This window comes from Triticum dicoccoides, chromosome 6A (genome assembly GCF_002162155.2).
Source record: "Triticum dicoccoides isolate Atlit2015 ecotype Zavitan chromosome 6A, WEW_v2.0, whole genome shotgun sequence".
NCBI lineage: Eukaryota > Viridiplantae > Streptophyta > Magnoliopsida > Poales > Poaceae > Triticum > Triticum dicoccoides.
This window is the reverse complement of record NC_041390.1, coordinates 133,994,267-134,010,260: the sequence shown is the minus strand read 5'-3', so window position 1 is coordinate 134,010,260 and position 15,994 is coordinate 133,994,267.

The following is a 15,994-nucleotide window of genomic DNA, read 5'->3' as shown; positions in this document are numbered from 1 at the left end:
TAGGAGGTCTGTTTCCTCCGTTTTGCGGTACGCCACACCCCTCCCGATCAACAGGACCCCCGTTTCGACCGTAGGAGGTCCGTTTCGTCCGTTTTGCGGTACGCCACACCCCTCCCGATCAACAGGACCCCCGTTTCGACTGTAGGAGGTCTGTTTCATCCGTTTTGTGGTACGCCACACCCCTGCCGATCAACAAGACCCTGTTCCGTTGCCTCCCCATGAACATGAAGACGATGATGTTTCTCCGTTCTGACCCAGCCATGTACACGAGCCCTGGCCGTACGTATGCGCGAGTAGGCGTTCGAGACCCCGCCTGTACGTAGGAGGTTCATTACCTCCGTTTTGTGGTACGCTAGGCCTCGTTTCCATCGCCTGTTCCGTCCAAGCCTTCCCGATGAACACTACCACACATTCCGTTCCGACCCATCCGGTTGGCTCCCACGCATTTCGTTGCCTCCCGATGAACATGACGCATTCCGTTGCCTCCCCATGAACACGACGCATTCCGTTGCCTCCCCATGAACATGACGCATTCTGTTGCCTCCCCATGAACACGACGCATTCCATTGCCTCCCCATGAACATGAAGACGATGATGTTTCTCCGTTCTGACCCAGCCATGTACACGAGCCCTGGTCGTACGTATGCGCGAGTAGGCGTTCGAGACCCCACCTGTATGTACACATAGGTGGTTGAATTTTCTTTCTTGCACCCTGGCCGTTGTACGTACATGTACATGCTACATGCCCACCTCTACTACAACAAGTACGCGCCTCTACTACGACACGTGCGCGCCTCTACATCCACCAGTATATATATGTATGTACACGTTCGCGACCAGAATGACAACCCTACGTACGCTTCGACCAGGTGGGTCCTGACTGTCAGGCACTTCCTTGCGTGCAAAGATGTAGCTGGTGGGTCCCAGCAGTCAGGGGGCGAATCGTTTTTTTGCCCGGACGCACTTCCTTGCGTGCGAAGATGTAGCTGGTGGGTCCCAGCAGTCAGGGGGGTTGAATCGTTTTTTCGGACGCACTTCCTTGCGTGCGAAGATGTAGCTGGTGGGTCCCAACAATCAGGGGGAAACATTGTTTTCACGAAATACGGTGGCCCGTACGGTGGGTTCCCGCTGTCAGATGGAGGAATCATTATTTTGCATGTAATAAGGAGGCACTTCCTTGCTGCGGCCGTGGACCCAGCTGTCAGCCTCTCCACGTATAGTCCACGTCCAATGGAAGTCGTTCCTCGACCATGTTGACCACGTCACGCCGAGAGCACCACGGCGGTGGACGACGGTGAGGACTAGGAAGGGGACAACTCGGAGCCGGGGAAGACGCAATAGTGGATGCCCACGCGAAGAGGGGTACGAGGGTTTACTGGTTCGGCTGCGGTGTGAGGCTGCCGTCGCCGCAGAATAACAGGGGGTGTGGGTGAGTAGAGGGATGGCCTGGCCAGCGGTGGGAGTAGTAGGGGCAGTGAGGCCTCCGCGGCATCATAGCCGGCCACAGGAGGCAGGAGCACGCGGCACGACCAGCGCTGGTTTGGGCGGCTGGAGCAAGAAGACCAGAGGTTGAAGAAGCACTACGGTCGTTGGATGAACATCATATGGTAACAGGAGCTAGAATCATTCATATTGACTAAGTTGACAAAGCCCTCCATCCCCGTCAACTTGGTAGGCCCACAAGTCAGCCTCCCACTATGCTGGGTTCCAGCTGGCAGGGGGAATATTCATTTTTTTGTGCATAATAAGGAGGCACTTCCTTGCGTGCGAAGATAGCTGGTGGGTCCAACATGTCAGCGGGGGGCACGTTATTTTCCGGTGGGTCCCAGATGTTAGGTGGAGGAATCATTATTTTGCGCGTAATAAGGAGGCATTTCCTTGTGTGCGGCCGTGGACCCAGCTGTCAGCCTCTCCATGCACAGTCTACTACCGATGGTGTCGTTCGTTGACCACGTTGACCACGCCGCGCCGAGCACATCCAAGATGGTGGACGACGGCGAGGCCCCGGACAGAAACGAGATGGAGATGGGAAGACGCGGGAGTAGAGTCTTAGATGGAGAGGTGTACGAGGGTTAACTGGTTCTAGTGCGGTGTGGTTCGGCAGTTGGTGGAGAAGAACAGGAGGTGTGGAGGGGTGGAGGGATGGCCTGGCCAACGGTGGAGTAGTGCTTCATAGCGAAGCGTGCTAAGCAGAGCTGCTAGCAGTAGGAGGCGGGAGGTGGTCCCGGCGGCGCTGGAGGAAGAAGACGAGAGATTGAAGATGGATGCCGGTCGTTGGATGTAAATCCAACGGCTAACATGTCACAATCATTTGTTGACTAAATTGACAATGACTTGCGTTGGCTTCGACCTATTGGCCCACATTTCAGCCTCCAAAAATGTGGCACGTATTCAACCCATTTTTTCAGAATTTACAATCTTTTTTTGCGCGGTAGAATTTACAGTCAATTTGATCTTTTTTTGAATTACAGCCATTAGGTGGGCTGGGTGAACAAATAATGTAGCGTCCATGCGGCACATTTATTTTATTTCCTAAAAAGTTATTGGTCATTTGCACTTTCTCGAAATACACGATTTTGCTGGGCTGATTCTAATTATAATGTTGGGTTGGGCCAGCAATGTTATCAAAAAATAAAAAGGGACTGAGCATTTTGTTATAAATATATTTAAATAATAAATGATATTATTACATTCATCCTTAAATCTTACCAAGCTTTTGTACACAATCACTAGGATTTTCATGCCAAAACAATCCAGGATTTTATTTGTTAAGAAATTATTTTTATAAGTTAATAAGATGTGGGATATTGTTTTCTTACATATGTAAGTATCTGTTAAATATATGATGACAATAAAAATAATATATAATAACATATAAAATAATTTAAATATATATAATATAGTTAGAAGGGAAACATAAGTTGGACCTGGCGTTCCTATTCTTATATAGAAAATAGAACAGACCTCTGCGTTTTCTTCAAAAAAAAACATAAATTGGGCTGCCAAAAATAAAATCTCGGATGGGAGGTCCATAGGCCGGTCGATACATGACGGCCCTAAGAAAATACAAACAGGCCTATGGACCTCCCATCCGAGGTCGTGGGCTGCGCATGTTAAAAATGAAAGCCTAGACGGGGCAGCCCAAAACCACGTCCAACACTTGCCAAAACTTTGTCCATCGTTTTCTCTATGTTTCGCACACTCGACATTGTGTGGGCATTTTGACTGTGCATCATATGAAGATGTGCTATGCATGAATGGTTATCAACATGATGTTAACTGGCTGGTAGTTCCATTTTCGACCATGAATAAAACTTCCAACATGATGTTAACCCTGTTTGAAAGTTGCAGTTTCTTATCTGAAACTGAACTTGCAGTTTCTTATCTGAAACTGAAACTTGCAGTTTCTTCTCTGAGAATCACATTGTTTGCACTTTTATACTCCTATGAAACTACATTTTTTTAAGTGCTAAAAATAGATCTCTAGAATTCATAAAATACTTCATATGCTCAATACTGCAAATCTGAAATTCAAAAGATATTCATATCTGAAACTCTCAAAATACACAACACAAAACACAATTCACAACCTACAAATACTGACAACCCTAAGCTTCTCCTGACAATTCACAACCTGTCCGACTATTGGGCTGGGGGGCAGCCCCCTCATATTCCTCGACGGCAGACAGCCGCCCCATGAGACTATGTGAACGGCGAGGGAGACGATGGTGGGGAAGCGTCGTCGGGCCAACTGCTTTTCTCCTCTTGTAGTTGGGTTCGGTCGACGAAGACTCCACCAGCTCGCTCTGGCAGGACACCCTCACAAACGGCACCCTATAGATGCTCGATCCTTCAATCTCTGATGGATGCTCCATCTGGGATCGATACTCCCACCACCGCTCCCTCATGATCAGATTCGGTGAATCTGTTTGCTCCATGGCCCAGAGGAGCAGCTCTATGTACTCCGGCGCGACTCCCTCCGGGAGTATCATCGCCTTCTCGCTCTGTTGCAGATATTTGGCCATGGATGTCGCCGTCGCCGCTAGTTGGTCCTTGTTGTCAAACCAAGACTGTATCTCCAACATCCTAGCTAGCTTCACAGGGTCGCCGTCTCCGATCCTCACGTATCGGTTGTACTCCTCCATCAATCTACTTCTCCACAGCACCTTCACTCGCCAGCGGTGGTTTTTGAATGGAAGAGGAGAGGAGCAGTGCTGGTTTTGGATTAGAACGGGAGAGGAGCGACGCTGGTTTTGGACTGGAACAGGAGAGGAGGGGTGGTGGTTTTGAAATGGAAGAGGAGAGGAGCGGCGCTGCATTTAGATTGGAACAGGAGAGGATCGGCGGTGGTTTAAGAGGAGAAGATAATTAAATCACCACATATTAGTCCCATTTTTTATTAGTCCCGCTGTAATTAAATCACCACATATTACACTGATTCCGCTGCTCGTTGCGTACACTAATTGGGAGAAATAAATACCCAGCCGTAGCATGCACTAGGGATGTGTGCGTGAGGCTTGCATGCGGCTGCATGCGGAGGGAGGCGAGACGATTCAATTAATTAATGCCGCTCCTACTCGTCCCCGCACGTCCTTCAATACTGCGGCGGTTCGCTCCTAGTCGTCCCGTCCATTCACATTACGGCAGTTCCACTAATCCTAACCCTCCTCCCAAATCCATGGCGTCCCAAATCTCCACGATCGGCGGTGAGTACAAGGTTAGAACCATCACCGGCGATGAGTTCGACGTCATCTACACCCGTTCTTCCGCGATGGTGAAAGGATGCCTTTCTCACTTCAGACGCATGTTCGAAGACTCAGATGATGAGTGGGTCGCTGGGCTAGATGTTGAGTACACCACAGTCCTGGGACCAGCGAAGGATCTAAAGGACGAAGAGAGGAAGAAGCCCACCATGATCTAGGTTTGCGCGCATGACTTATGCTTGGTCTACCACATATGCCATGCCGACGTTGAGTGCCAGGATTTTAAGGACTTCCTTGAGAGCAACCTAGTCAAATTCGTTACTGTAGACTTTGGTAACGACAAAGAAGTCCTGCGTCGGATAGGCCTCGTTGTAGGCAACACCTTCGACCTCCAGAAGAATCGGCTGGTGTCCTCTCGTCAGCCTTCAATGCTGACCCTGGCAGGAGCCATGGTTCATCCTTCGTACGGTAAACTGGAGAAACCTCCATACACGTTTCATCATCATGCATGCCAGCGGAATGTACTAGATATATACCACATCCACTACGCTGCAATGGATGGCTACCTTTGCTTCAATATCTACAAGGGTTGGATGAAGAGCAACAGCCAAGTGTGCGGTTCAAGCAAAGAAGTATCGGCCAAGAGGAAGAGGGACAAGGACGAAGTTGAGGACGTGGACGAGGACTCGGAGTAAGGTGGCAGTGTCGTTGCTCATGGTGGTTCTAATGCAGTGTCTACCGGAATAGTTGCAAAGTTTAATTTCAAGTGTGCTTAATTTAATTTGAGGGGTGTGTTGTGCTGAGCCCCCAGCAGAACTATGTTATGTTTCTTCTCATTACTTTAACTCTTCAGTACGTACATACTAGTATTTCTTACATTTCATCTTTTAGTTGGTATAGTACTACCACTCGTTTCTTCACATTATATACGTACAATATATATGGCCAACATCATATAGCCAGCAGTTTAGTTGTCAAAGAATTTCAGGGTGCTTAGTTTTTTCAAAGAATTCCAGGATGCTTAGAGGGTGCTTGGATCCAAGGGACTTATTTTAGTCTGACTAAAAATAGTCTCTTTAAGAGGCTAAAGTTCCAAGCACCCCTGACTAAAGAGGGGCTAAAACTAGTCTTGAGACTAAAAAATTTTAGTCAGGGGTACCCCTACTAAAATGTGGATTAGTCCTCTCTCTACTCATTTAACTCCTCTCCTTTAACACAGACGAGTTCTGGATTGAAGGGTTTGGAGGATAATAAATGCTCATTAACTTGATTTTAGCCTTTTTAGTATTTGGATCCAAGCATGGGTGAGGCTAGCATGTTTTAGTCCCACTACTTTTAGTCATGGGACTAAAACGTATCCAAACACCCTCTTAGTTTTATTTGAGGGGTGGGTTGTGCTGGACACCATTATTGTGACTAGCCTTTTTAATAGTACTATATGCATAATTTGGCGACGAGCGCTCTCTATATGTACCACCTTTTTTTTAATTTCAAGTTTTGCTCCATGGCACAATCCATCGATACTACTGCTGTACAAAAGTATACATTTTTTAAAAGGCTAGAGGGCGGGGCAGTCTACCTTGGTCGGTTTCATGAGAGGCGAGGGCCTTTGTGATTTGACGGCTCATTACTGCTGGAAGGCGGGGCCTTGTGATTTGACTGCTCGTATAAATGCGCCGACGACCTGATCGAGGAGGAGCAAAGAACCGTGCGGTATACTCAAGTTTTCCACTAGAGTAGTACTACGATGGAGGAGCACGAAACACGGCAGCCCAGTGCCATATGGCGATAAAAATTGATCTAATTTGCTAGTCATCTCATTGTTAGCATTGTTCTATTCATTCCCTCAAAAAAACCATTGTTCTATTCATGCCTCGCAGAGAACGTGACACGTGTGGCGAAACACCCGAAGCAAAAGATGAAACACAGGAGCAAAAGAAGAAGGAAGATTATCACGCCAAATGATCTAATTCGCCACGGAGTCATAACTGCTTCTTCATCGCCTCCACGACCTCCATCTCCTTGCGCGTCTCCTCTGCCATCTTCTTCATTATGTCCATGACGCGGGATTTCTCGACGCGAACCTTCATCATCTGTTCCACAGCCGCATTACGTACCTTGACAGCAGTCGGGTGCTTGATGCGGAGCTTCGCCAACTCCTCCTTCTGTTCCATGACGAGGGCCTGCAGCATCTTCATCGAGGAACTACTATCCTCATGCAGCTTCTTCCAGCCGGCGTTCTTCTCCTTCAACAAGTCGATCTCGTGGCAGAGCTTCGCCATGTCCTCCTGAAGTCGCAGGATTTCGCCGGTCGCCTTCTTCTCCGAGGCAATGCTCTTCTTCAGCAGCATCACCAAGTCAGCGGTCAACTCCCCCTGCTGATTGATCTCAGCGGGCATGTCGTCGAGGCTCTCCTTTAGCAACTCCATCAAGCCTTGGATGAACTCCTTCTTCTTATTGAGGTGCTTATTGAGCTGATCGGGCATGCCGTCGAGGGATAACGACTCCAGCTCCGCCAGCTCGGCATGTTCGCCTCCGCGGCTAGGGCTCTCCTGGGAGCCATCGCCTGCCTGTGAGAGATCTTTCGAGGTCTCTGCGTGGCGGTGAGCCCTCTCTTTTTTTCCGCAGCCTTGGTTGCCACTCCCTTGTTACGAGTAGTTCTCGACCTAGAGCTCTGCTCACCGTCCATGGCAACGACGGACGAAGAAGAAGCACTTTTGAGGAGGAAAGGTAGAGTAATTTTTGGTTAGGTAGTTCCCCCTTTTATAACCTAAGTACTAACACTAGTACTAATACCTGCATAGTGGGAACACGTTCAGGTTTGGTACGTACTAGTAGGTGTGAGCAGGCTTTCGAATGTAATGGCAACAAGGTAAAGATTAATTGATGGTTTTCATTTTGAGGCCCGAAACAGCTCCCGATGAGTTTAGCGGAACATAAATTTCAAGTACTACACTGCTCAAATGCGTAAATATTATGTTACTATCAAAAATTGGCACAAAATACCAAGGAGACCAATGGAAGTACTACTAGCAACCCACGATTTAACTACTCGCATGCGCGCAGTGAAGTAATAATGTCTTTCTTCCGCCCTCACGTCCACTCAATTTGCATGCGCTGTATTAATTGACCATCAATGAAGTGAACGACTTTACACACGTCAAATTATCACATGGGGTGGATCTTGGTACAAAATTGCGTCCGCCCGTGTACCCGCGTGTGCGTGCGAGGGAATGAGTGCGTGTGTGGCGTGCGTGCACATCTTCGCTTCGTGCATGTACCGCTAGTATGGCTCAGGGAGGACGTGTACATTCTTCTGGAACCAGCAGCACATCACTGTGATCAATCCACGCAAGGAGGTCACGCCAACGCCTCCACATGTGCCACGTGGCTTCATGAACTGTAAGAGAGACACTGTGTAGCGTGCCATTGGTATTCTAATTTACGTGTTTTGCACATACTCAAAGTACTAGTGAGGTACACGTGCATTGCACGCATCAGATTTTGCAACCAAATTATGAATAAATACCACACTATAGCATGTAAGCTCTGAGTCATATATGCCTGATGTAGCCCTTCATTTAATTCTTATAGTTCATCTCATTCAAAATCAATTAGTTTTTATAAAAAAAGCTAAGAACGCGGGAATAGGAAAAACATGGGATTATAGTAGAATGTCGTCTTGAATCCTACAGGATTGTATGAGTGTTTGATTGTGCATAGAAAAAATGCAGAATTCTTTCAGAGAGGTTTGAGTGGATGGGATGTTTCCTATGAAATCTAATGCAAATGAATCATATGGAAAAATTCCTATGGTTTACAATCCTACGAATCAAACAACCAAGATAGGAAAAATTCCTAATTATTAGAATCCTTCAAAATTCTTTTGAGAATCCTTTGAATCAAAGAAGCCCTTAATCTATTTTATGATACATGGAATTGTGTGTTGTAAAGCATAAATAAAAACAAATAATGGCAATTCAACTAGAAAAAAAGTTTGGGCAGTTATGATACGGAAGATTCTAGAACAAAAGAGAAGCACTATTGTTTTGAGGTTTATGCATTATGCTTAAGTTCAACCATGGAGTCTGCTAGATTGTACATGTGGCAAAATCCGATGGGGGGCTAGAAGATGGTGCGAGGGGCCGAGTGGAGGGAGACTATGAAGGAATGCACAAGTGCGAGATCGATATTTAGAGAGGGGGGGCAAACATGTGCGCTGTTGCGCGCAGTGGCAGAGCCATGAAAAATAAATGGGCTAGGGGGCCAAGCATTGCTAATCTTTTACGAGGAGGGTCAATTCATGAACTTAAACCATTTTTAGCAGCAATTGTCTAATGATCATATTCATATTAGCCTCGATGTATAGTGATGTTAGGGGGGAGGGGGCAGGGCCCTTACTGCCCCCTGTCTTCGCCATTGTGCATGCGTCTGAGAGATGAAGCGGAATGCATGGATGATGAGAGGGGGACGTTGGATATATAATTAATGTGGGTGTATTAGCTATATATGTTAATCCTATATAGAGAGGTATAGATTGATCGATGTGGACGTGGGAAAGAGGGTGAGACCTCACTGGATATATCGATTGATCGGTTTGTGTGGAAAACTATGAAAGACCTAGCTATATACACACATACATAGAGGAACATCGATCGTTGTGCATGCACGTGTGAGAGATAAAGAATGCCCGATATGATGGAGAGGGGGATGTGTGTGGGTGTGTGCCTTTATGGGAGACTGACCTGAAGAAAAAGATTGCATGCGTGCGATGGATAATGCCGACTGGTAGTGTGTGTGCATGCATGCACGAGAGAAAGTTAGTGGTACAATTATAAAGAGAAGACTACTATGTGGGTGTACAAGAATAGGTGAGGTCATAATCAATGTAAAGTTGAATTCAAATATTTGAATAAGAGATCTTGATGTTTGAAACCCATGCATGCATGAATATAACGGAAATTTGCGTGGTGTGGTTTGGAAACGAGCATGTTGTAATGTATACACATTGAACAAGGTCAGATGATTTGAATTTGAGATGCCGATGGCAGACATCATTTGGCCACGCGGCATCCGTGCATGGACACACTATTCTAATTGGACATGATGGGCGGGTTTCGCATCACATATCTATATCTATACCCCTATATATATTATATTTTATATTTTTTATATTGTGTGCGGGTAACTTTAACTTTGAAAGATGGTCGTTGGATGAGGCGAATCCGATGGTCCAAAGATGGCAAATTTGAGCACTACTGGTCGTTGGATATCATCTAGATTTCACCAGATTTCACCACATGTATAATCTAGAAGACTCCATGGTTGAACTTAAGCATAACTAGTTGACCCGTTGCACCAAATGGTGTAGAGACCTGCTGAAGACATGCTGTCGATGAAAATAGTTTCATGCTACAAGAACCATCAACTAAATCGTGCTATTTTTAAACATGTTTATTACGTTGTTAAATAATAGTCTGGAAAAAGGAAAACTTTTCATAATATGAATATGTTCAGTTTGAAAATATGGCCACTATGATGAGAGAGTAAAGTTGGCACAATTGTATTTTTTAGCAATGGGTTTGGAAAAAGAAAATATTTGTGTGACATGAACATGCCTAGTTTGAAAACATGGTTATCATCATGAGAAACCTGTTCGTGCATCTTTTTCCTGCAAAAAAAGAGGGAAAAAGACAAGAAACCTAAGAAAAAAACATGTCTTTGTTGTGCATATACGGAGATATAGGGATCAGGAGGGATTAGGATAGCCCATATGTTATTTAGCTCAGCCCATGTAGAGCGATGCCTGTGGCCCGTGAGGAGCTGAATATGAAGCGGTAGGGGGTGGATCCAGCGGAGACTCTCTATCCCCTCCTTTCTTTCTCGGTTCCTCAGCTGGGTGACAGAGGCGTTTCCTCAGCCGCCGCCCGGTGTGATTTCTTACCTCTTTTGACTTCAGATTTGTCTGCATGCATGGATTTACTTTCCATCTAGCAGAGACCCACTAAAACCATGTTGTCGATGAAAATAGTTAACATTTTTCAAGGACATATGACGCACAGATCTGTTGAATCCATATGCGCGTTGAAAATGAAATTCATGTTTTAGTTGGTTTAGTTGTGGGCAAGGACATATGATGACCAAATTTACCCATTTAATAAAAAAAGAATGAAGACTATTGTCTATAATGAGATGTACACACATTTTAATTTATCTCTGAGCCAAATGGCGCAGAGTCCAATTTGATACCACGGGCTCATTGAAAATATTTGCATTTTTTCAATATTTTTATGTTTGAGCAAGCGCAAAGACCATGTCAAACCCAAAGTGTTTTAAAAATATTTGACTTTGCTAGTAGAAGTAGGTTTTAGCAACCAGGGTAACATGCATAGAGCCAAATGGCGCAAGGTATATGACATACAACTTTACCACGAAGATGTGCCGCGATATCTTCCTTTACTTAATTATGTTCAAACACATTTGGAGTTCAAACCCATAATTGGTGTCACATCCCTAAATAAAACCCAAAACAACTACCTTGTGCAACATGGCCTTTTACAATGGGAAAAATTACTACCACAAACAGAGTCTAGATGTTACATGTTACATAAGACATTTAATCACAGCAACAAACAATAACCTTCCCAAAGGGAAAACTCCCTTATGTAGTGTTGTCCTTTCATGTGTTTTAAAAAAAGGAACCTTTATTTTATTGGCAAATAAACGGTTTGATGGGAACCAAATATTTGGTAGTAGCTTGTCCCACATCTCAATCTCCTATAAAATGAGCGCAAGCGGCCAAAACACAATTGTTTCGATACAACAACGCTAAGAGAAATGAGTAATCTTCAAAGAAACAGAACATTTACATTAGTATAGTAGCTTTTTTAACCATGCAGGTGAATTGTATGTAAACTTCATAGAAGGCCAATGCTAAGAAACAACATGTTGCCATACTCATCCTACTCTCGCTTCTGGTCATCAATACGGGGAATCAACTTCTGACCAGCACCTTGAGCAACAACAACGATAGCATGCCCCTTCCCTTCAACATGGAAATCGATCTCCGGATTCAAACAACAGTCAACATCTCAGGCTGCTCAGGGTGGCATGAAGAGTAATGTGGCCCGTGCTCCTTCCCATAAGTTTGACAAGACCAATGCCATCCACAATATTCACAACCGCACATGTGTCACATCGATTGCCTACTGAGCACACTCCACTGCAGTTTGAAACCCAAATGCCTTGTCTATGATGTCGATGTCGTTGTCCAAGTTTTATGGGATCCCTGTAATGGATATCCTCAAATGACACCATTTAAACTCTTCAAATATCGCCACTGCTCCTCTCATTGTTCCATCCCCGCCAATCACATAAACCTGTGATTGCCATAAAAGGAATATTCAGATAGGATAGTAAGATCAAGGCCTGAAGAACATGAACAATTGGCATGTGAACCAACACACTTAATATTGTACTTAATTTTTTTTGACAATAAAAATGGAGCTGGGACCATATACATCAGAAGCTAGCCCTAGCTTGGTTTGTGAAAAAGGAAAAACCAGTTTCTTATGTGCCTAACACACCAGCAAATAAAACGCAACCTCCTCTGCATGCCAATAGTTCCAAGAAAAAGATTAACCATGAGAGCATCAAACTATCTGCAAAATGAAGGCCCTTGCTTGGATTAGACAGGATGAGTACGCCATGATAAACAAAAGGAACAAAAAGATGGATTAAAATTTATAGAGCAGTGCTAGGAAGAGCAATTTTAGGCGCATCCATTAAGAAAATAATAACAATAGCAGCACAGTTAGGCATATAAATTGGTTAGTAAAACATATCTTCTTTGGATTATTCTACCAGGATAGATAATAAAACATCACCTCTCAGGTCCCTTTTCAGCATAATGCCAATATATACTTCAAAACAGCATGTCAAAAATTAAAGAATCCGTTGAGATAAAACATGTGATTGATCAGTGTGAGCCACATTGCTTCTGTTTTTGAAACAATAGTGAACATTGGTGATACACTACTTAGATAAAACTTGATAACATAGGTTTAGTGACTGTACAGTAAAATGTGTATATCCTATGTTGGGGATGTGATAAATTACACTTCAGCATTTGAATAATAGTATCAAAAATAATAGAAACTTTCCCACTTTGACGTTCCTCAACACAAGGAGCTTGTAACAAATCCGGAACCACTCCAGCCGTATACACGTTAGTCCATGCCAAACATCTTAACTTAAGAATAATCTTATGGTCTAATATCTTTAGAAAATAGCTGAAACTTATTTCTTCTAAGACGGTTCCTACAGGTATGAAATCACTCTAACTATTAGTATGTATGAAACTTCTCTTTAGTGTTTCCATGCTGCCTGTCTGCACACTTCAATTATTTTTTGCAAGAACAAATCAGACTAAGAAAGCATTAGTGTGCTGCATCTTACTCAAGTTACCAGAAGATGAGAGAATGCTTGCCGATAAAAAGGGGAGAAATGATATAATAACCTTTAAACATCCAAGGAAGTAACGTGTAATCCACCCAGCAAGTAAAACAGAGGCCATGGAAAATCTATTCTTCCAAGAACAAGAGGCTAATATACTTTAAGAAAATTGATGGTGAGACCCTGCAGTCACAAAAAAATGGTATGGTAGCAACTCTATACAACCTGCTTAACTATTTCCCTCCTCTCAAGCTACAAGTCTTAACATGGCACAATGGACGAACACGACACATTCGGGCATCCAATAGCTCCAAAGTGCGTGCAAAATTATAATTATAGACTGGAGGCCATCGATTGTCAAATTCTTTATTTTTTTCACAACCTGTGAAAATATATTGTAGTGTAGTGTCACATTGCTGGTACAGAAAAGGCTGTTGGAATAATGAGAAGAGAAATATATTTTTGGACTGCTAGATGGATAAATCTTGATTTGAAATGTTAGTAGTGAATTCGTTCTTTTGCTCATGATGTGATTTCTTTTGCTAGGACGAATTAAGCCTGGGTAGAGTAGCACATGTGTGCAGGTTTGCCTATAATAAATTAGTCCTAAACCTGCAGTATATATGTTTATTTTAGCACTACAAATAATGTATGAAACTGATATTCCTTTCAAAAGTGTTTGTGCGTTCTGTCTCTTCTTCTACTTGATTTGTTCTACATTTTTGTACCGTTGTAAAAAGTTTCTCTACTATTTTATTAGGCTCAGTTAGTGACTTGTCTCAGGCATTTTCAACAAGCAGGAGCACTTGTAAGCGTCTACCATGAGGAGGTGACCAGTACTTGAACAACTGGATACCACAGAAGGAGGTGTAGACAGATGAACATAATATTCAGGTCGACCTGACCATAACAACATTCTGGCCACCGATATTTCGCATCAAACACCAGCAAATTCTACAAATACACATATCAGAAAGTTCTTCTATTCACTTACATAATCTAGAAAGGTTAAACCAAGTCATAGAAGCTCACCTTATATAATGAATAGCATCCACCGTGTAGCTTTATCAACGGTACTGTTCAACTAAGGATCAGAAAATCTAGAATGATAAGCATAATCAAATTTGTAGATAAGCACCAATAATTCCGTGGAACCCAAAACTTCCAATACCTGAACAATCCAAACAGCAACAAAATACAAAATGGTCATTAGTTCAACAAATGTGAAGTACTGAAAGGCCTAATTTTGTTGAAATTTCTGCCATGATTAAATAAAACTTCTAATTAGCATATTTAGCAAAAATCGGGATTGTCCAGGAACAGTAAAATATGTATGATAGCTAACAAATTGTAAGGTTTACAAATATTTTTTTTAAATAACAATTCAGGGTTATGATTCATTGTGCAGAAGGTTCACATACTTCTAGAAAATATGATCCAATAAGTCCGTACTAACCTACTGTAGAACAAATATTTGGACGACAAGTAGCCCTACCATGCTGGAGATTACACTACGTCACACTTTTGCTTCTTTCCATCACGGGTGCAATTCACATTGAGGAAAGCATCTAAGCATATTGAGAAAGGAACTCGACGAACTCAATAGAGAATGCAAATACAAATTATTAATAGTGCCATAAATATATAATTAGTGCAAATTCAGGAGTGGGTTCACTCTTTTTTTACCAGACTATTATGTGAGAAGGTGAATGATATAATGCATAAAAACAACAATCAATGTAAGAAAGCAAACCGATGTGCAAGGGCGGACTAACTCTTAATCATGATTGTTCTTGTAGGATGAATGTGCCTTCATAAGTCAAACAAAATCAGTGTTCCAAAGGAAAGCAATAGGCAAAGATAGAGGACACCTAATTGGCTGCTGAGGCCACGCCATGTTGCACCTCCCCATAGTTGACCTTCCTGCCGAGTGATACTCCTTTTCATGTTCAAATAACCAGTTGGGTAGCAAGATCGCGTAAACCCACAACTCAACATTAAGATGATCAAAAGAAACAAACAAGTAACATGACCATGTGTGATTGCTTACCTAATTAGACATCTATATAAAACAGAACGACATAGATAACATCCTCACAGAACCATGGAGGCCTATGCAACCATGGAGGCATCCATACTAAACAGCAACTAAAAACACTTTTACATAATAATCACTGTCAAACAATCAGTCCAGAATCTCAGAAAATACCAGGAAATAAGGTACATCTTACATATGTCAATAGAAGATCAGAGCAGAGGAGAATATAATGATCATTCGGTGCTTCTTCATCTGCTACCTCACACATGCACGAATGTGCCAACAAAGCACAACATGCTGCTATGGATTCTAAAATAGGTATAACGACAGAGACAAGAGTGCATATCCTGTTCAAATGGAACCACAAAAATAAGCAATATAATAGAAGTAGTAAACAACATTCAGGAATAACCCTATTTTAGAAAGAATGAGGTTACTCAACTTGCTAATATTCCTAAACAAAATCGAGACACAGAATCAACCTTTGTAGTTCAAGTATAGATGATTCTCTCATAATTTAATTGTTAGATTTAAAGGATATATATATACTGACATTATTTTAATTTTAAGATTAAAATAACTATTCGAATCACAACGCTCCTATATAGGCGCCGACGGGACCCTCCCGAACTACAAAAGCTAAAAAGGAAAACACTCGATCCCCAAACTACCCAACCCACCCACCCCACCTCCCTCACCACGCACCACCCACCCCTATCGGCGATGCCGCCGTCGCCCCGCCCCCAGCCGGCGACGTCGCCGCGCAGCTACAGCCCCGCCCCCAACCGGCGACGCTGCC